The sequence below is a fragment of the Prionailurus bengalensis genome, chromosome A1 (assembly GCF_016509475.1).
Source record: "Prionailurus bengalensis isolate Pbe53 chromosome A1, Fcat_Pben_1.1_paternal_pri, whole genome shotgun sequence".
NCBI lineage: Eukaryota > Metazoa > Chordata > Mammalia > Carnivora > Felidae > Prionailurus > Prionailurus bengalensis.
Window position 1 is genome coordinate 46,472,741 of NC_057343.1, and position 22,260 is coordinate 46,495,000.

General features: G+C 33.7%; 1 protein-coding gene across 2 annotated transcripts in view; it reads right to left on the reverse strand.

Annotated features, from left to right (window-relative positions):
- DACH1 (dachshund family transcription factor 1) overlaps positions 1-22,260 on the reverse strand; it is a 435,329-nt gene that overhangs the window by 81,158 nt on the left and 331,911 nt on the right. The gene's annotated exons all lie outside the window — the stretch shown is intronic.

A 22,260-nucleotide genomic window follows, 5' to 3' on the forward strand; every position in this document is an offset into this window, starting at 1 on the left:
TAATTGTCTTCTCTCTCATTGTGAGGTGAGCTGCTAAAAGGGGCAGTCAACAAAAATGACTTAAAGGACAAATTTTGGCAAAAAGACAATGAAGAAATCTGTCATTCCTCAGCCTCCAGTAAACTGTCGTGAAACAATCAAAATATATGTAGCTGAAGCGTTTATGTCTTTGTTACGAAGATTATAGAATGATAAGTTTCTGTTATAGGAGAGGAAGGAAAGGACCCAGAGAAACTTAAATTGTGGATCCTTGACACCCTCCTCCAAGTGATTTTTCTCCTCTAAGACGCATTACCGTCTCTTAGATATGAACATTTTTCTCATCTATTCAGATTCACACTCTGACCTGGAATAAATGAAAAGTTCCCCAATGTGTGATCACAAGTTATAAAATCTTGTTAACGTCATTTTGAATTGGGTATAAATTTAATTTTTAAAAATTAATTTCAGGAATTCTTGAATAATATACTTTGCTATAAAACAGGGAAAATAACTCATACTATTCTACATCCAGAAGTATGTTTGCCACCAGTAGACAATTTAATATTACCATATGCAGTATGAGAAAATTATATGTTACTACAGTGCCTGTCAAATGCACCATTTACATTTTAGTTTATATTCAGCAGTAGTAAGTAAAGCTGCATCAAAACTGGACCCATTGCTGTTCCTGCATGAAAAGTGTTCATATTTTCTTCATGTAATTGATGTGTTGCTTAAGTTGCTAAATCTCAAGTCTAATTGAACAAGAACCCTAAATCTAAATGGTGCCATTTTTAGGAATGTACCCAGTCAACCCTCTTCAAACAGCAATAACATATTTGAAAGAGATACAGAGGCAAAATGTTAGGACCACAATTACTACACGGGGCAGGATAATTCAAATTAAGCGAAAACTCTAAAAGGAAAAGGACACATTCAAGAATTCTTATGCAATACAATCGAGTATCCTGAAGCATGATTGGTATATTTCATGTCAACAATTTTTTTCTAGAAAAATCTGAAATAACTTTACAAATTATTTATGGGTATTTCAATTAATATAGGAAATCACTGAGTCAGTAACTCTAAAAGGAATGGTTCAATATATCAACAGTGTTCTTGCTAATAGATAGATGTCTCTGGTTTGAATTAAATGGGGCGAAATAAAGAAGTGGTATTTTGGTACTTTAACAATGTAATTCAATAAAGAGCCCAAGTTAAATAAGGAAAACTTAAAATTACCCCACGTCCTATTTTGTAGCTCAAATGGAATGTTATCTGAATATTAATAAATATAGTTTATCGACTATGACATTAAAACATCTTTTGAATGACAGAAATAAAAATTAAGGGATTGATTTTTTTTCTTTTCTTTTTTGGTGATCCGCCAGTTTGAGAGCTTACTGAGAGCATATGTAGATAGCATATTTGCAAGTCCATCTCTGGAGGATTGCAAAAGGCCCTTAGCTTGTGAAAAACAGCAATGTTATTTTTTTTTAACGTTCCCTATATTTAGAGATTAAATCGCTCACTGCACAAACCCATTTGGAACAGGCGCGAAGGTGAAAAGGATAATCAGTACAGTCACTGGTCCGTGTTTCCTAAACGCTTTTGAAAACATTACTGTGCGCAGGCATAAAATTAGCGGCAGGACCTTAAAAAGGCTGGCATTTAGCATGACTTTTTGGAAAGTGACACCCTCATTTTTTTCTTGTAGGATATCATTAAATTTCAATCGCCCTATGGCAGTGCCTTTCCATTAATAACCAATTCACTGTGTCACTTTGGCTCTCCTTTGAAATAATGAGCCTTTGCTTCGCTTTAATAAATTTAAACATATTCTCAAGGCCAGGGAAGATAGGAAACCGCAGATGGGCTGAGAAAAACACGATTCATAAATCCTTAACTGCCTGAGATCGTTGAGAGCAAAACAAAGTAACACTCGTAAAATATTAAACAATCCCAGCTGTATGAGGGAAGCTTCATTAACAAAAATGGACTATTTACAGCCTTGCTCAGAGCCTGTGGGTGGAGAGAGTCAAAGAAATCTTTAAAAAAAAAATTCCACCGCCATTTCTTGTTGTGATTCCTTAACCAATTAATGGAACAATGAAAATATTATCTGGAAAGTCCGGCTGCCAAGAATTAATAAATATTATTCAAAATCCTATAAATTATTTTTCTTATTGATACATTTTACTTAAAAAGTAATGAATAAAAGTCTGCCATTTTTCTTCTTGGAAATACTTCCAGAATTTGGAAGTTATGGAAGCCATGATGAGTGCCTAAGTACTCAAAACGAAGTGATAATAATGAGCAACACGAACATCCTTATACAGATGGTTTCTGAAGTACAGGTCAGACTGGAAACCATTGGTTACTTCCTTTTGCTTTTGTATCTGTATCTTGTTATCCACTTAATTGTCTAAGACCTAAGACATTTTCTAACATTGAGGTTATCAAAACCTCTAAGATTAATAGTATATTTGGAATCACACTTAAAGGTTGGAAATTTGGTGCAAAGATCCTAAAATAACAGATGGAAATTATGAGATATCATCATCAAGGGCAACATTTTAAATGCCCTGCTTCAAAATCAAGTCCCGCTTGCTGGTGGTATACAAGTTTGAAGAACCAAGAGATCAATGTCAGTCTGTTAAATGCTAAGAACTTAGAAGCTCTAACCTTAAAGACAAGCTGACAATTTAGTGGACAGAATGTCAATACTTCTAAACATTTCAAGGGCAAAAATATTGCTTTATACAATCTGTGTCACATTTATTGCAAGAAAAGAATTTAGATTTTTCTTCTGTATTCTGTCAGCACTTTTCCTTTTATTATACAGAGATACATAATTAAGGAGTTCAATATGGAATAATGCAGAGGCTGACCCTTTTAACAATACAAGCCAGTCTTGTGATACTACATGCTAAAACACAAGAAAAATGCAAACACACTCATCCTTTCAAGCACTCTATATTATACTGAGTCCTTCTTTATATGGATAAAATTTCAGAATATGTGAACAAACACTTGAATAAATAAGGTCTTTTTTCTCATCATTAGCAGTTCCATTTTCTTATCATATCATAAAGGAAGCAAATAATTGGCGATATGGTTCCCAAAAGATAACCTATGTTGAAAAGTAGTATCAGATTCAGTTTAAGATCACAAATACTGACTCCACATGCTGCCTGCACATGCATTTCTTAATCTGTACAATGGGATAAATACTAATATCATCTATCTCCAAAAGTCATTTTAGAACTAAGCAAGTTGGTACACATCAACTTTAAATAGTGCCTGACACATAGTAAAGCAGCCTATATAGGTTAGATTGTGACTTAGGCTTAATGCAATGGGCTTGTAGGAAGTATTGTTTTACCCTGTAATATAAACACGCTTAATGACTATTACAAGGAATACACAAAATAAACATTTGCTGCTATGGAAGAACAGGGTGGTTTGTACTACTATTACAAAGCTATTTGTTGGCCATTCTTGTCAGACATTTAAGACTTCCTTTGAATCAAAATCTTGTCCTCTCAGTGAAGTCTTCTGGGGCTGGCTATTACTTTCAGGTTTAAAATATGCCTAAGGCTCAACCCTTCCACGGGAAGCTTAAACTTTGACTATTATATTCATCTGGTATTAGATCTGTTATTAACATCTGTGAGATAGCTTCGTGAGATTTTTAGAACACTCTCATTCATACTTCTAAACAGTAAATAGCCATTTAATAATTATAAATAAATATGCATGTGTATTTAACACTATTTCTTTTTTGGGGAATGTTACTTGCTTTCAACCACATTCATAAAACCCATTTACTATAAATTCATCAATATAGAAGATTAAAATATTTTTGGTTACTATTACATGCATCACTCAACTAATTTGTAAAAAGACGGTAAGACGTTAAAGTAGTATTGTAGTAATGTAAGTGTATATATTTGCATTACACATAACTGATAAAATAATTTAAATATCTTATAATTAAGTAAGATATTGACTATGTTTTAAAAATATAAGCTAAATTGAGTATGTATAGTTACAAATTCTGAAACCAAATCATTTTCTTTTTTTTTTTTCTTTTCCACTTCAAAACACCTTGAAAAGTCACCAATTATATTTTCTTGGAACTGGGGTAGAAAAGTTGAAAAGACTTTGATAACTCAGATGGCATGAGGATGCCATAGCAAATCAAAGGTGAAATAGCATCTAATTTGAGTCTAAGTGACTAGTCCCTGAAAAGTTGATTTTTTTCTTCTTTAATAGTCCTTCATCATTGAATACGGGAAACAATTACAATGAGAGGCTTGTGAGCACAGAGTCTTTGCCACTGGGCCCTCATAAATCTTGCCAGTTCCCAGTGAACAACACCAAATATTTGCAGCTGAGGAACATTTGGTCTGGCTTAAATTAACATATCTCAGCAGTCAGAAGTCATTAAGCTTTGCCAATGATTTGAAACAATTTTTCCATTTCAAAAGCAACATTGGCTTTTACTTATTTTTCTGGATGAAGAAGGTAGTAAAAACGAAAACAAATGACATGAAGATAGAAGTTACTAAGGACAAAAAAGATTAAGGTCTTTGAACTGCATTCAGTAAAATTCTTTAAAAGATCCCTTAGCTCTTATGCATATAATCAAATGATTCAAGATGATACACATCAATTATATGGCAAACAATGATTCAAGTATTAGAATGTAGATACAGTTTACCATTAAGTCTTTGTGAATGTAGGCATTATAAATTGTAAAGCTGATAAAAAAATTTCATGAGAAAGAATAACACAACACTTCAACTAGTTTTCAAGGAGATTAAGCACAAAAAGACAGAAATATGCTGATGTATTTCCCAAAACTCAGTTCTGATACAGAGTTCATTCCAGCATAGGAACATGAGCAAATTGAATAGAGCAACTCAAAAATTGTACCAGGGAGTATTTTAAATACACAAAAATAAAGTGAATAGATTTAGGTAAGGAGGAGACTGGAATTTAGAATTCAAATCAATCATTCCTGTTTATGTTAATTCATCAACTGTGTGGTATGGCCTTCCTTCAATGCGTAATATTGTTTCTGAAAAGGCAGGTTTTAGAAACATAATGCTTGATTTCAATTCCAGTTTCCCTGCAGGATAGTTGTGTCAACCTGAACAAGTCATTTAACCTCCCAGAGCCTCATCTCTAAAGTAAGGATAATAATATCCACTTTGCAAGTCATTGTGAGGATTAGAGATGTTGTAGAGAACTAAGTTTCCCATGCTCAATGTTCTATAAATGGTAGCTCTTGATACTAATATTTAAAAAAAAAAAGTTAAATTAGTGTCATTCCCATAGCATGTAAATTCTTACAGTCTCACATGTAGTGAATCTTATTAATTGGCAACCATACAGCTAAGAAGAGACCTTTTATTATAATAGATAATGATAACAGAAATGTATATGCTTACCACAGAAGAGTGGGAATATGGAAATAGAGAGTGAAGAATAAATAAAGTATTCATTGTGTGCCACGAGCTATACTAATTTTATTGTTAGGTGATTTCACTCAGTGCTGCAAACAATATTTTGATTTGGATATTTCCATTGGTGTATTACTGTACCACTCATAAGTGAGGCAGTTGGGGTTTAGAACCAGATCCACCTGCCTTCAGGTCTGTGTTCTCTCTCCTATGCTTTGCTGCAGGAAAATGACTTTAGAAAATATTACTAAGACTTCAGAAACCTTTGATATATAATTTGGTCAAAGGGTATAATCTACCTGCATCTGTATATCGCCACTCATTTTAAATGCAAATTGAGTCAATCATGACTCTTTATTTTTTTTTAATTTTTTGTCAACGTTTATTTATTTTTGGGACAGAGAGAGACAGAGCATGAACGGGGGGGGGGGCAGAGAGAGAGGGAGACACAGAATGGGAAACAGGCTCCAGGCTCTGAGCCATCAGCCCAGAGCCTGACGCAGGGCTCGAACTCCCGGACCGCGAGATCGTGACCTGTTGAAGTCAGACGCTTAACCGACTGCGCCACCCAGGCGCCCCAATCATGACTCTTTAAACGTATTAATTGAGATTATCCAGTTTCAAACAGTCTGCATTCTGCTTATAAATATTTTGGATTCTTGGGGGCGCCTGGGTGGCTCAGTCGGTTAAGCATCCGACTTCGGTTCAGGTCATGATTTTGCAGTCCGTGAGTTCGAGCCCCGCGTTGGGCTCTGTGCCAACAGCTCAGAGCCTGGAGCCTGTTTCAGACTCTGTGTCTCCCTCTCTCTGACCCTCCCCCATTCATGCTCTGTCTCTCTCTGTCTCAAAAATAAATAAACCTTAAAAAAATTTATAAATTATTTTAGATTCTTTCCAAAGATCCAAAGTAACTAACTCATATTGAAGAAAACAAACATTTTGGAAAACAAAACTTGCCATCCAATATTTTAGCAAAATGGCCATTAGATGGTAAGCAATTAGGATCCATCAATAAACTCCAATTTATAAATACTCAAAGAAAAAGATCCATATACAGATCTTTTCTGTCAAATTAGGTAGTAAAGAACAATATTTGCATTACGTTGGCTCTTTGTGCAGATTTTCTTGAAAGATCTTTGAAATATAATTAAAGCATATTATATGAGATAAATACAAAACAATGGAAAGATGGAAACAATGAAGTAGTAAAAGTTTGAATAAGTGACACAACACAGTCAGTGAAAACACATAATGGTTTTTGGATCCTTATACCTTGGAACAATGAGGAAAAATTAGTGTTACTTATTTTACTGTTTAGAGAAGGGTCTGGAACAATAAAGAAAATTCTCCTAGTGCTACATTATCAATTCTAGTTCATGATATGGACTTGCAGAAAGGGTCAAACACGTTTTGATCATTGCTCCTATGTATCTTTGTTTATTCTATGATTTTCTAACTCACGTGGAACATTGATTTAAAACATATTTTCTTCTTTAATAATATCTGAAGATTGTCCTACATTCTTTACAGGAAGTCAAATAGATTTTTTTTTTAAGTTACTTAAACTTTTACAAGAGGTTGCAACATCTTTCTAGGGAAGAAAAAACGGTTGTCAGAGAAGCTCAAAGGGGAGGAGGTGAGCTTGAAGTCCCTTCATCAAGTCACTTGTCTCTAGGTTGCCTACTGGAGCCACCTTCTCAGTCTCATGTCTTCTGTTTTCTCTTGTTAAGTTATGGATCTCTAATTACTTCGTAGAGGAAAGAGAAAAGAGAGGACAAGCAAATCATACTTCCTATTCATATTGTAGTTTAAAAAAGCCAAATCCTTAATATTAGAAATTAATACTTTGACATCGCAGTAAGTCAAATGAGGGATATTCAATAAATATTTATTGAGGAGGTAAATATAAAAAGATAAAGACTTAACTCATATATTTCATATATAAAAATAATTTTCATTTCATCTCCATGTGAATAAAAGAAAAAAAAGAAAGAATTTCTCAAGATATTTCTAGGCTGGCTTTAGATTATCATTTCTAGGTTTTATTCGTTCCCTATGATCAACATGAGTGGGGAGGACAGATGGAGATGGTAGGAGGTGTAAAGTAAGTTAGAAAAAAATATAGATATAATAACAATAACAAAAATAAGGTAATTATGTTTGATAATTTTTAGGAAAGAAGTACTTCTAGCTTTTCAGGAAGAATTATGTAGTTTAATTATAAGTTTTATTTGGATTTAATGCTATATTTATTATGTATGTAGAGATATAAATTGTTAAATTCACTCATATTATATCATAATATAACTGAATTTCATATACACTGTATTCGCAGGTTTCTAATGAAGACAGTGCTAGGGAGGAACTTATAACTTTACAAAGAACATATATTTGTCTTTGCAGAAACACTTGGGATTGGAAGAAAAAGTCAAATGCTAATTCACAAAGAGTTTATAAAGCTATGGCTGAAGACATCTAGAATGAATTCTGAAACTCAGTAACCTTTATGTAAGTTCCTTTTTAATGTTTATTTATTTTTGAGCAAGACAGAGAGAGAGAGAGAGAGAGAGAGAGAACATGCGTATGTGAGTGGGAAAGGGGTAGAGAGAGAGGGAGACAGAGGTTCCAAAGAGGGCTCCACACTGACAGCAGAGGGGTCCAAACTCACAAACCGCAAGATCATGACCTGAGCCAAAGTTGGACGCTAAACCCACTGAGCCACCCAGGAGCCCCTGAAATTCAGTAACCTTAAATGAAAAGCACAAAGTAAAACTCTGTCTAATAAATTCAACTTGTATAATGAGATCATCAATTTACTTATTTATTTATTTTTATGAGCTCAGAAATAAAACTCGGCCTATTAACTCTTGAAATACTAAAACATACAAAGAAAGGAATGACTTAAAAAAAAACAGCCCCCGATACATAAATGCAAAGCTAACATTATTGGAAAATGAGTTAAATTTCTAAATTTAATGGTTTTAGGTAATTTTGTTATAAACATTGTCATTTTGTGTGCTTGTTTGTTCTCAGAGATGTTGTACTCAAAACAGCATGGTAAGATGGAAAACAAAGGCTCTTTCAAATGCCTGTCCCATCACACTGAGTTTTTAGGTATCACTCTTAAAATGAATATAGTAATATATTTTATAGAGTTTTTTTGAGAAAGAACCATAACCATATTAACATAAATATAAATGCATACTCTGGCACATAGTAGGTATTCAATGAACCCTTGCTGTTATTACAATGTTCATTTTCCTCATTCATTCAGAAAGCAGAAAATAAGCTAATCATATTAGTGAATTACTTTTTATAAGTCCTGTGATAACAAAATAATGATAAAGTTTGAGCACTGAAAATTGTTTGAGCACTGAAAATTGTTAAGCCTTTAGATTTTTATCATTTTGGAAAGACAATTTAGTTGACAATAGTTCTTTGGGGTTATAAAACATATTGCATTACTAAAATATAGTATTAAAATCTAACACTGCAAGAAAGTTTGAGAAAAAGATATATCTCATTTCTGTCTAAGAATTTGTTTTAATTTTAGAAACACTGGGGAGAGAGGAAAAAGAGTAAAGAAAATATAAAATTTATAGACCAGATTAATTTTTCAGATATTCATACCCCACATTTTAACATTTAACTATTTACACGTTAAACTGTTCCACCAAAAGCAATCTAGAAGGGTTTCTCCAACATCACTTCAGAGAAGTAATTGGAAAATCTTTACCAAAGTAAAACTAATCTATCTATCCCTCACCGTTGATTATAAAAAGTTTGTGCTATTATGAAAAGAATGAGCTATTGAGGAGAACTGAATGAAAAAGAAAAGATCTGCTGTATTCATATGCTGAAAGATTCCTGGTTTATAGTAGGCATTTCGTAAATACTCATCGACTTATTTCCATTTTCTGTAACTGACTGAATCATGAGAATAATAACAGCTTCAAGAAAAAGAACTTGTGTCTTAATAATCGATGACAAGTTCTAATTATCTCTTCCATTTTGATTTGCTTTAGTATCTTAAAAAAATCGGGATACAGGTGATGATAGCAAGTTATATATGAAAATATATTTCTCCATTAATTTTATTTTTAGGAGTCAAATGAAATTTTCAGGTTAACAAGTATACAAGGCTATGCCTAATTTCAAATAATATACCACATTTTCCTGCATATGAGACACAGGATATTTAAAAAAAATAGTGACACATGAACCCAAGAAGCACCGGGGGATATTTTTATCCAATTACAAACATGTTTCAAAATAAACTACTTTTCACCAGTAAACCACTGTTTTTAGAGGGACTTGCTGGAAATTTTGTTTAAATTTTTTTTTGAAAAAATACAAAAAGCAATTATCAATAACATCTTAAAATGGTTAGTATAGAGCTCCTGGGTGGCTCAGTTGGTTAAGCCTCTGACTTCAGCTCAGATCATGATCTCATAGTTTGTGAGTTCAAACCCCACTTTGGGCTCTCAGCTATCAGCATATGGAGCCTGTTTCTGATCCTCTGTCCCTCTCCCTACCCCTCCCTTGCTCTCTCTCTCTCTCTCTCTCAAAAATAAACAAACATTAATTTTTTTAAGTTTAAAATGGTTAGTATATAATGGAAAGCTTTTTTTTTTTTTTTTAATTTTTTTCAACGTTTATTTATTTTTGCGACAGAGAGAGACAGAGCATGAACGGGGGAGGGGCAGAGAGAGAGGGAGACACAGAATCGGAAACAGGCTCCAGGCTCCGAGCCATCAGCCCAGAGCCTGACGTGGGGCTCGAACTCCCGGACCGCGAGATGGTGACCTGGCTGAAGTCGGACGCCCAACCGACTGCGCCACCCAGGCGCCCCTGGAAAGCTTTTCAAACCATGTTTTGTAAGATTGTTTTTCAGAATTTTTCCTCTATTTCCCTCATCAGTCCATTTGGAGGTCAACTTTCAAGGGCATAAAAAACGTCTCATATGTAATTCTTTTTATGTCAAATCTAAAAATCAGCATGAGAAAAGAAAAAGAAATGTGATAGTGAAACTTGAATCTGTTCAGAGAAAACTCCACCACTTATTTGCCTACTATTCCTCGATGCTTTTTTTTTTTTATGAAATTTATTGACAAATTGGTTTCCATACAACACCCAGTGCTCATCCCAAAAGGTGCCCTCCTCAATACCCATCACCCACCCTCTCCTCCCTCCCACCCCCCATCAACCCTCAGTTTGTTCTCAGTTTTTAACAGTCTCTTATGCTTTGGCTCTCTCCCATTCTAACCTCTTTTTTTTTTCCTTCCCCTCCCCCATGGGTTCCTGTTAATGGTTTCACTCTTATGTGGATCCTTGATGCTTTAAGTTAGGCCTAAGCACTGTAACATGGAAATCATTATATAAACTGGGCCATAATTACGTGAAGCTTATATTAAATTCTAATATGCCACTGTCTTTCTTTCTGACATTTTTCAACATTTTATACTAGAAGAAATTTGACTTTTCTCTCTGTTTAGTACTAGGAAATTCTCTGCATCTATGTACTTACTTGGTGATCTGTCTCTTGCTCTCCTCTCTCTCAAACATTGTACAAAATGTGTTGGCATCCAGAATAAAAGGGTGCTGAAGACGAAGCGCATCGGCCTGCATATTTTTCACTGGTCTTTCAACAAGAACCCTTTCTCTTTTCTCCCCACCCCACCTCCAGTGGCACTGACAGAGAGACTCACATAAACACACTAGAAGCTTGGTCAGGAAATTAGACATCTTATCTTTGGGTCTGCTAAGTAAGGACCAATAACCTAGGGCTGCGGCACACTTCATAATAACTGCCTTTACAAAATGAAATTCTGACTTCTTCACAGCTTAGCTACAAGAAGACAGTATCAGTAGGCCTGCATTTTTGTGCAATATGAGGGGTAGTGAAAGATTTCAACATCTGACAGGGGAAAATGAACAACTGGTAAAAAATCGTTGAAATGTTCTCTCAATGCAATGCAACATTTTTGATGTTGATTTACACTTTTATTAGTGTTTGCTTTCTTGGTAGACTGAAAGTATACTAAACATAGAGCACATAAGTTGAAAGAAGAATACAAATATCCACAGCAAAAAAGAAAGGACCAGATCTTAAAACAATACAAACAAACAAACAAACAAAATCAACAAACAGGTACTTGTTTATAAGATCTAAAATCTAACTATCCTTGTTAATTTACCTGTATACTTACTTTGCTGAAGATTTGGAATCACTGAGTACTATTTATTGCCTGAAGAATATAAATCATAAAGGAAAAAAAAATTCTGTGAAGTTCTACTTTTAAAATTAACCAAAATATCAACATCAGATATTTTAGCTTCTAAGGAGTGAACAGTTTTTGATGGTCCTCAAAGTCAGGAATTAGGAATTGCAACTATGTGAGAAACAAAAGAAATGAAGAAAGTGTCCAGATTTTAATATGAAAATATAAAATAATATTCCAAATCTTAGATTAGGAAAAAATCTTCTGAAAGAGGCAGGGGGTGATTGAAGATAATGTTTATGATAATAAAAACTATAAATTCCATACATAATTCCGTATATAATATTATAAAAATATTAAAGTTATAACTCATTTTAATAGTATATATACTATAATGCTTTTGAAATTTTAGATAAATCATCCAGATAAATTCTAGGTATTTTTTTTCATCTAAAGACATGAGGAATAACAAGCTTGGAAAAGGAATTTTGACTCCCCAGCTCCCAGAACAACACTTAAGATATCTGAGCATCATTACGTTACTTACAACTAGTACAGCCTAAGTGTAAATGTTTTATGTAATTTAGTAAAGTTTACAATGTAGGAAAATAACATTTAGGAAACATGGGGTGCCTGTGTAGCTCAGTCAGTTAAGTGCCTTGTCTCTTGATTTTGGCTCAGGTGATGATCTCACAGTTCGTGAGTTTGAGCCCCACGTGGGGCTCTGTGCTGACAGAGTGGAGCCTGCTTGGGATTCTCACTGTTCTCTCTCTTTTCTCCTCCCTCGCTCTTTCTCTCTCTCTCAAAAATAAATAAACATTTAAAAATAATAGTAATATTTAGAAAACCAAGCTTACCATTATCAATATATTAATATTTTTATTATAACAGACATAATAATCTATAATGCATGATACATAAAATTTAGTATAAGAAAAAAAAATGAATAAAATTTAGCCTAAGAAAACATTAAAGAGGTTTTTATTTATTTTTTTTTTTAGAAATAAATTTATGCTCCTTTCACTCATTTCCCATTTCTCCCACCCCCATCCCCTTTCCCTGCCTCTGGCAACCACCAATCTATTACTCTCTGTATGTATGAACTAATTTTCCTTCCTTCCTCCCTTCCTTCTTTCCTTCCTTCCTTCTTTCCTTCCTTCCTTCCTTCCATCCTTCCTTCCCTCCCTTCTTCCCTCCTTCCCTTCCTCCTTCCCTCCCTCCCTTCCTTCCTTCTTTCCTTTTTGATTCCATACATTAGAGAAATGATGTGGTACTTGTCTTCCTGTCTGACTTACTTCACTCAGCATAAGGCCCTAACTATATATCTATAATTTATATATCTATATCTATATTTGTATCTATAATTTATATATCTATATCCATATTTGTATCTATATCTGTATCTGTCTAGCTATCTGGCTACCTAAACTATCTCACAACTTCTTTATTCATTCATCTATCAGTGGACCAATTTAGTATAAGAAAACTTTTTATTCTTTATTCTTTTATTTTTTTTTAATTAAGTTGTCTCCATGTCCAACATGGGGCTTGAACTCAAAACCCTGAGATCTAGTCACATGCTCTACTGGCTGAGTCAGCCAGGTGCCCTAATATAAGAAAACTTTAAAGAAGTTTTCTTATAGATATTTGGTTGTATTTTTAGACCTTATACACATAATAATGGGCACAAAGATGTAAATTTTCTTTACAAAAATTAAGACTTCCAAATGGTTTGTCATGAGCTTAAGAACCTCCAAATAACATATTAGTAATACTTTTTATTGCAACCTGGAATGTTTTTATTAACTAAATAATCAAAAACAAAGGAGAGAAAGTGATTATCAAATTTTGATGAAATAATGAGATTTGGAAAATTTCATATGGAAAGGAACACAGTAAATTTGCCTTATTTTACATACATGGCAAATTCTTTAAGAGGTTCTGTGTGTTACAAAAGGTTAAAATTACATCAGATGAATATCTTTTTTTCACCAAGTCAGTGCCTTGATGCAGAGTATACTTTGCGTGAAAATAAACAGGCGAAGTGTAATGAACACTTGCATGGCTTAACTTATTCATGCGGACTTTAATTTATTCATGCAGACTTTATTTAGTTTATTGAAGTCAAGATCACTAATCTTCACTTTATATACCTCTGATAATTTCCCCAAATACATTAAATGTTTGTGCAATTTTATGACAATGGAAAATATTTGTATAAATGTTCTGAAGATTCGAAAAGATACCTTAAGATTTGTTTAAAAAGTGTCTTGAACAATGGATTAACGTTTTCTCCCCAGTTGACTAAACTAAATGGAAAACATGCATTTAAATGCATAAGTTTTAGTTTGTTGGCTGGTTTCTGTGGGAAGAAAAGAGTGAAAGAAAATTCTGCACCAAATTGGGGTAGAAAATGGTAAACATATAGTATTTTTGTTTGAAGGACTAATCCCTATTTGTAAAACTATTTGTTTTATTTGATAAAGAATTTTATTTGCTCTCATTCACATGTAAGTGATTAAGAGGAATGTATTGATTTACTCCTCCTAAACTTTATTCTAGTAAAAATTTAACAAATACAGATGCAACTAAACATCCCTTAAAATAGTACAACTGGGAGTCTAATTTAAGTAACTTTTAAAAAGTCAGAAATGCATTCAGAAATGTCACAATTTAAAACAAAACTTAAAATTATAAATGAAAAAATATATCATTTATATATATGATAAATATTTGATATATGTGTGTTTTATTACACATATATATAATTTGCTCATTGGTTTCCAATATTTTTAGCAGGAAAAATCTTTTTTCAAGTGAAATTTCATCCCTAAAGATCCAGGTTAAAGGATTAGTCTATGAAACACCGTGATCTCTTTTCAATCTATTCTTGAGACATCCTCTCCTCTCAAAACACTAGGGCTTATTGTGAATACTCAGAAGACTACTTACCTAGAGGCAGTGTGCTCTAGGAAACACAGCACATGGTGAAAAGAAAGACACTTCTCAGTAACTGTACCTTGAATGCACTTTCTGCTAAGTGGTTACGAATGTAAGTGTTTTACCTTTATTGTAATGGTGTGACCAACTTCATTTGTCATAATGTTTAAACATTACAACATGGCATTCATTCAACAAACACTTTGGGTGCTTTGCCTGTATGGTGGTTCAACTGCATGGTGGACTGAAAATGATAACCAGGGTGGACTTCACAAATAGCTCACACATCAGTGTAAGACACACTGATTCCCCTTTTTCTATCACCCTTGTCTGCAACAGCAAATCCATTAGCACCACTCTAAACAATCTATTTCTCTTCATTTAATTGCCAACACTCTAGTCAAAGCCACCATCATTTCCACCTATACTATCTAATTGTCACTTAACTAGTTTCTTCCTCAATTTTGACTCCCTACCCAATTATATATTTGCAACACACAAGCCAGATAGAACTATATCATTCTGTCTCTTTTTTTAAGCTTTTGTTTTTAAGTAATCTCTGTACCCAACATGAGGCTTGAACTTACAACCCTAAGATCAAGAGTCAGGCATTCTACCACCTGAGCCAGCCAAGCACCTCTGTCATTACCTGGTTTAAATCTTCAGTGGATGTTCACACACTACAAACTTCTCATCACAGAATACAAAGACCACCATGATCTGGTCCCTCTCTACCTTCATGACTTCTTACACTTTTGTCTGCCTTAGTCTTTATGATCCAGCCACCAGGTTTCACATCAGGCTTGTTCTGCTTCCGCCCTGAGAACTTGCTGGTCCCTTTGCCTAAAATGTCTTCCCTACAACTCCTGGACTTCCCATGGCTGCTAGCCCTTGCCCTGTCATTAAGTCATCAGTTCAGATTCACCCCAGAGAGGCCTCTCGGGACCACCTTGTGATGCTGTGCCCTATTCCTATCACATTATCCCATTAGGTATTGCTTATAGCCCAAAATACCATCTAATATTCCTTCATGTGTTGGCTTCCCAATTTATTGTTTACTTGTTTATTATAGATCTGTCTGATGAGGATATAGCTCCATGAGAGCAGGACTTTGTCAATCTCTTTCAACTCTTTTCCCCCAGAAGCTGGCACCATGCCTGGTGCTCAGGCTTCAGTGAATATTTATTGGTAAAAAGAAAGGGAAAAAAGAGGGAGGAGGGAGAAAAAAAAGAAATTTCCAAAATATCAGTTATCACAATGTCCAGTTCTATACAAAAATAAAGTCTTCAACGGCTCTTTTATTCTTTTTTTGATGCCATCTTGAATATACCATAATAGATTTATCACACTACACTTTACTTTTGCCTCATGTTTGTTTTTCTTATTAGAAATTGTTCTCCTTGAAAGAAAGGGAAGATGGTGGTGAAGTAGGGGGACCCTGGGCTTGTCTCCTCCCATGAACACAACTAGATAACTATCAAGTCATCCTAAATACCCCGAAATTGACCCCAGGACTGACAGAACAAACTTCACAACTAAAGGAAGAGAAAAGGCCACATCAAAGAAGGTAGGATGTGTGGGGGGGAGACAGGGATCACTGGTCTGTGGAGGGGAGGGAGCCATGGTTGAGGAGAAGGGAGAGAGGGAGAGACAAGCACATGGGGGAATGCACAAAGAGAATAGTCCCCCAAAGCCATTGGCTTGGAAAATATGAGTTCTTACAAGCAGCAAGGCTTAAAGCCTAGAAACTGTACTCCATGAAATGCCCTGTATCTCCAATATCTGGTATGATGTTTGATCCAGAGTAGCTGCTCAGTAAACATTTGCTGTTTTCTAGAAATGCATAGAAAAGTAAATATTCATATATTTGAGATATATATGTATATATATACATTTATTCTTTCCCATTAAGTTCTTTCTACTGAAATCATAAATACATGAGCAATACTGACGTTTTCCTTATGAGTTTAAATATAACCCATAAAAATGCGACTCATTTTATGCATCAGAGATATACCAGCCTCTGAATTTTCGCTGAACCCTTTCCTACTTCTCTGGACCTGCAAACATAATCACCCATAAACTGGAACTCACATTACACTATTGTTTCTTGACCTTTAAAGCTATATGCCCCACCCCAGGCCACTGCTTTTAAACATTTCCAGTTGATTGTTTTTCATGGCTAGAGAATGGAAGGTATTAAAATAATATTAGGTTCAAAAAAGATAATTATTTGAACTTATGAGATGTCTAAAAGCCATCTTCAATTTCATCATTTCATTAGGAAGGTGATACATGAGTGTAGTACTATGAGTTTTTTGTTTTGTATTGTTTTGTTTGTTTTCCTCAAAGGAGAACTACTTCATGTGAAGTGATTTTATTTGTTGTAATTGAAGAAGCAGGACTAGTACATGAAACCTTTAAAGGTCTTCCCTATATATATAAAAATTCTGAGCGAGGAAAAGGATTAGGGAGAGCACAGCTAAGAGATTGTGAACTCAGGCAAACACTGACTCTTCGTTTACACAGAATGACATAATTCCTACAGTAAGTTAGGTTGACATAATTAAAGAACAGTGCAACTAGGTTTGGAAGGAATAGAAGTATTATTTTTTTTACTATGGTAGCTTTTAGTTCTTTGATGTTACTAAATAATAGGAGCAGTGTAATTCCAGAAGACCAGCCATAAACCCTACAGTGGGCCATAAAGCTCTCTAATGTCCAGATAGAGTAAATGTGCTACTAAAAATCTAACGAGAGAGGAGGTACCCATGAAGATGGATCCTGAAAAAACTGGATTCATGTGGATCATTTCTTTAACACTAGATCTGTTGAAAAAAATGGATCCTCAAGTGTTAATAAAATCAACAGGTTTAAATACTCAAACCTTCACATGAATTTCCTCAGGGGAGCACTGAACATCAACTTGAAGGAGTTTCTGAAGATTTTTAGGAAGTACAAGCAATAGTTACCCAGTGTTTAAAAACATCTTTATATTTTTTAATATTTATTTATTTTGAAAGAGAAACAGAGTGTGTGTGGGGGAGGGGCAGAGAACGAAGACAGAATCCCAAGCAGGCCCATAATGTCAGCACAGAGCCCTACTCTGGGCTGGATCTCACAAACTGAGGTCATGACCTGAGCTGGAATAAAGAGCCAGATGCTGAACTGACTAAGCTACCCAGCCGCCCCTAAAATCATCTTTACAAGTGACTTCAGTATCAAATATTTGGCACTTATCTTACAGAGGTCTCTGCTTTTATTTTTAATCAAGATTTCAGGGTCAAGTAAAACATGTATTCCTTGCATTTCAATTTTGTGTAACTTTTTTTTTTCTTTTAAAGGAGAGACTAACATTGTCAGCAGAGTAATTAAAGAGTTTAAATTATTTTAGGCAGTAATTAGATATTTATGTTTGCTATCACACTATAATTCATTTCTCTTTCCCCAGTATTGCAGAGTTGATTATATTTTATTTTATATTCTGCTGAATCAAATTAAACTGTTTAATATCTATATATCCAAGTGCAGATGCAGCTGAAATTGCCATGGTTCTGACATACACAGCTCGATTTGTTAAGAGGAAAGAAATGGTGGAAATGATTTTCTCATTCACTGTTCTATAAAAACATTCTCACATAGGTCTAGCTGTTATTATTATTACTGTTTTTTTTTTTTTATTAAACTCTTAGTTGCCTCCTGCCTCTTGAACTTGCATGTTCTATGGCCCGTAGTGATATTCATTGATGGGTGCTCCTGATATTCAGAAAAATGCTTTTCTTCGCCCCTTTACCATAAAGTTCAGCAGTGACGCCAAAGATTAGGTTGTGTGCGCCCTTTCAGTTATGAATTATAAGAAATATCTGCTTCGAAACACTCACTAGAAAAAGACAAGTCTTTGAGAAATGACTTCAGAATTAACTTGCTTGATTCTTAACCATGAACCTATAATATGTTTGGTTAATTGAAGGGTACAACCTGCAAAATTTTGTAAACTCTTAGAAAATCTTCATGATGGATGCCTCAACTGAGATAAGAATTTACAATGACAAAAGTAATCTATCTGCACAGATTCCCCATGTATTTTGATTTTCTAAATGAAATTTGCATTTCTTTCTAGTTCTCTTATTTGACACATTTTTTAATTAATTAAATGTGGGGAAAAAAGAGAAAAAATTACACCAACTCCACTTCTTTAGTCTGCATTTTTCAACTAAATCAAAGCTAAAACTGTTATGGAATAATACAGTTAATGTATCAATAAGAGAAAGCATCAAAAGAAGTTGGAACCAGAAAAGAAAGAGCATTTTAAAACATAACTATGAAAGTACTGAATCTGTTTTCAGTGACCTCTTCTGTTTTTTAGTTTGTTTTAAAATAGGCAAAATAAAATCAATACGATTTAAAAGATCATATTCTTAATTACATCAGAAAATATTAGAAATGTCTTTTCAGTATCAACAAAATAATTCACCATTGGTACAAGATAAGCTTTATGAATTTCTGCTTCCATGTCATTTTTTCTACACTATATAGCAAATGCTTATTTATAATACGAATTCACAAGGCAATCTAATTGGAAAATATTTCCAATTAGATTCAGTATTACGGCCTTAAAATGGATGCATTTATGTTAATATAAAAGTATACCTGGTACATTTTATCATGCATTAGAGATTTTAATCAGGTAATCTACACAGCATCTGGAAACCTAAGCAGAGGCAAAGTCTGCTATAACAAAGGCACTGTAACAGTTCACCTTCAGTGAAGAACAATAATGCATTATTAAATTCACTTTCCTGCTCAGTGGTTACACTTAGCTGACCACAGCAAATTTGCTCTCTGCCTGGTCCTCACAAGTTGGCAGAAAAATAGATTCTGTCACATTTAACGGGTTTAGAAAATGACAGGATGCCTCTTTTGTTTTAACTATAAACCATAATCTTTCAGAAGTAAATATAATTACAAATGCCTTTGGTCATGTCATTCTTGGGACAGATATTATATGTGGGTTATCGCAGAAGCATATATCACCGTAACTATCATTAATAAATGGAACTGATACTACATATCAAAAAAATCCAGATTTTTTATGGTGCTTTCATTCTATATAACATCATAATTCTTACGATGCAATAAAAAGTCATTTTGGAATCTTATAGAGCTATGGACATTACAGCAACTTGTAAGCTTTGGTTTTATTTGAATTTATGTTACACAAATTAGGATAGTTGGTCTACCGTAAAAATATCATATTTAGCAAACACACTAATGAAGTTCTAGAATACTGCCTAAGCTAAAATTAGAAGATTTTTTTTTCAAGACATTATTTAAATGATTACCACCATAAGGAAAAATCTTCATAACTGGTTACCTATTAATCCCATAAACCCTTTCTTTACACACATACCCTGTTAATACATACGTTATAAAGGAAATGTCACATTCCTTATTTTTTGTTAAATAAAAATTATTACTTTTCAGAGCATTTTTCATAATGTAGGAAACAATTTTCTGTAATCATGAACTACCTTATTTTCCTACAAAGATTTTCATAAGTTATAAGTAAAAATTATGATGCAAATATTTGAAGATAATGAAGTTCACTGATAATTTTATTTTTTAAAACTGATATTTGATGGTTCCGTAGAAATTTTACCATAGAATTATTTGCAGCTAGGTGCACAAGATTTACTAATCAATACTATTTTAAACAAAGTTAGATTGCTTCCTTAGGTGATTCTAAGTATCAGTTACTCAAAGAAGTATTTTTATGGTTTCCTGGAAGAACTTTTTACTAGCTCTTAAACATTCTTTTATGCCTGACTTAATTTCTCTTAATGATTATGATTAAAAAAAACCTCTGACATTGTTTACCTTCACATTTAAAACACAAATAAACTATACAATACCTTCAATAAAAAGGTAACTGTTGGAAAATAACAAAGAAAACAAATGCATTATTGGCTATTTAAGATGTGAATTAATTCTTTAAAGAAGCATACTGGGTTTGCAATTTGTTTACATATTTTATAGATTTTGTTATCTACATACTAGCTTATTTATAGCATTTTACATTGTATTATTATTGATAACATCATGTGAATTATTTGCTGTCAGTAAACAGAGGTCTGATATAATTAAATGAAAACAATGTAAAAGCATAACATTTTTGCTTGGAATATCAGTGATATTTCTCTATGTTGTTAAGAGTTAAAATTTTGTTATGTAAAGAAAATATACACTGAGAAATTTGCTTTGCAACTGACTTTAATAATATTGATTCTATGGGTTATGAAAATAAGTCATTGCAGTATTGCACAGTTTTTTAAGCTTTTACTGTCCTTTAGTTTAATATCCTTTTAAAAAGTTATTGACATTTATGGAAAAAAATCACTGATCTTTGCCCAGTTCCTTTTTTCCCCATTAGAAATTGTAAAACTATACATGAGGTATAAAAAAATGTGTAATTGTACAAGACCTGTTGTATGAAAATGAGAAAATATAGCCTATCTTTAATCCTCTGAGTTCATTTCATATGCGCTATAAGTTTCCTCATTTGGCGGTAGAGAATTTAAATTGCACTAATTATTTATTAGTTGTAAATAATTGCAAGAAACAGCGAAATACATTTATTGACAGTTTCCTATTGACTATTGATGATGTCATTTTCATGATTCCAAACTACCCTCTTAAAATTCTTCTCTGATAAATAAGTATCTCTTCAGAGGCCTGTCTAAACTAAATGAGAATAGGTTGATCACATCCCCATCCATTACCATGATTCTTGAAACACTGACAGTGTTCAGTCCATGAGCCTGTCATACATGACTGTTGTAAGATGTTTTTCGGCAAAGAGAAAAGACAAACTCCATACTCTAACTTTATAGAGTTTCTCACTGTACCTTCTATGCACCAAAGAGAAAAAACAACAATCATAAGCCAGTCTACCTCTAAGAAGGAAGTCTAGAGTTTGACTATCTGAAACCAACAGTAAGGTTCAAGTTGGAAAATAAATGGGCATTTGGGGAGGATTAAAATCTCAGCTATTTCTATGATTAGCAAATATTCCAAGCCTAGGAAGTCTCTTAGAATAACAACGATTACAGCAGAATAAAACATATATGAAATAAAAGATTGGAGATGCTTATGGAATAGAAATTAATGATAAAAATGAGGCTGTGTTCAATATTATTGGACTAGACTTCTCTCTCCTTCTGCTCTTCTCCTAAACTTGACTGTTATTTGTAAGTTGGGAATCACAGCATGAAATGTGATTGTGCTGAGGTCTGAAGAGCTTAAGTTCACCATCAGAAACTTAAAAGCCACAAAAACAAATTTTAATTCTGTTGCCTTTTGTCTCGCAGTAGTTTGGAGGATACACCGGAATCACTACACAGACCAGAGTCTTTAATAGATTTAGAACCCAATGCTTGTTTTCTTTCTTCAAACTGGATCCTAGTAAAGACCATGTGAACCAAACAATCAAAATACTTAGCTTAAAGTAACAACAAAAGTTTTTGTTTTGTTAAAACAAAAATTTTTGTCTTCAAACATTTTCCCCTTGACAACAAGACTTAATTTATGGCACAGGTCATGTTCAGTCTTCCATCCTATTGGTGAATAATAGCAAAATTCAGAAAGAT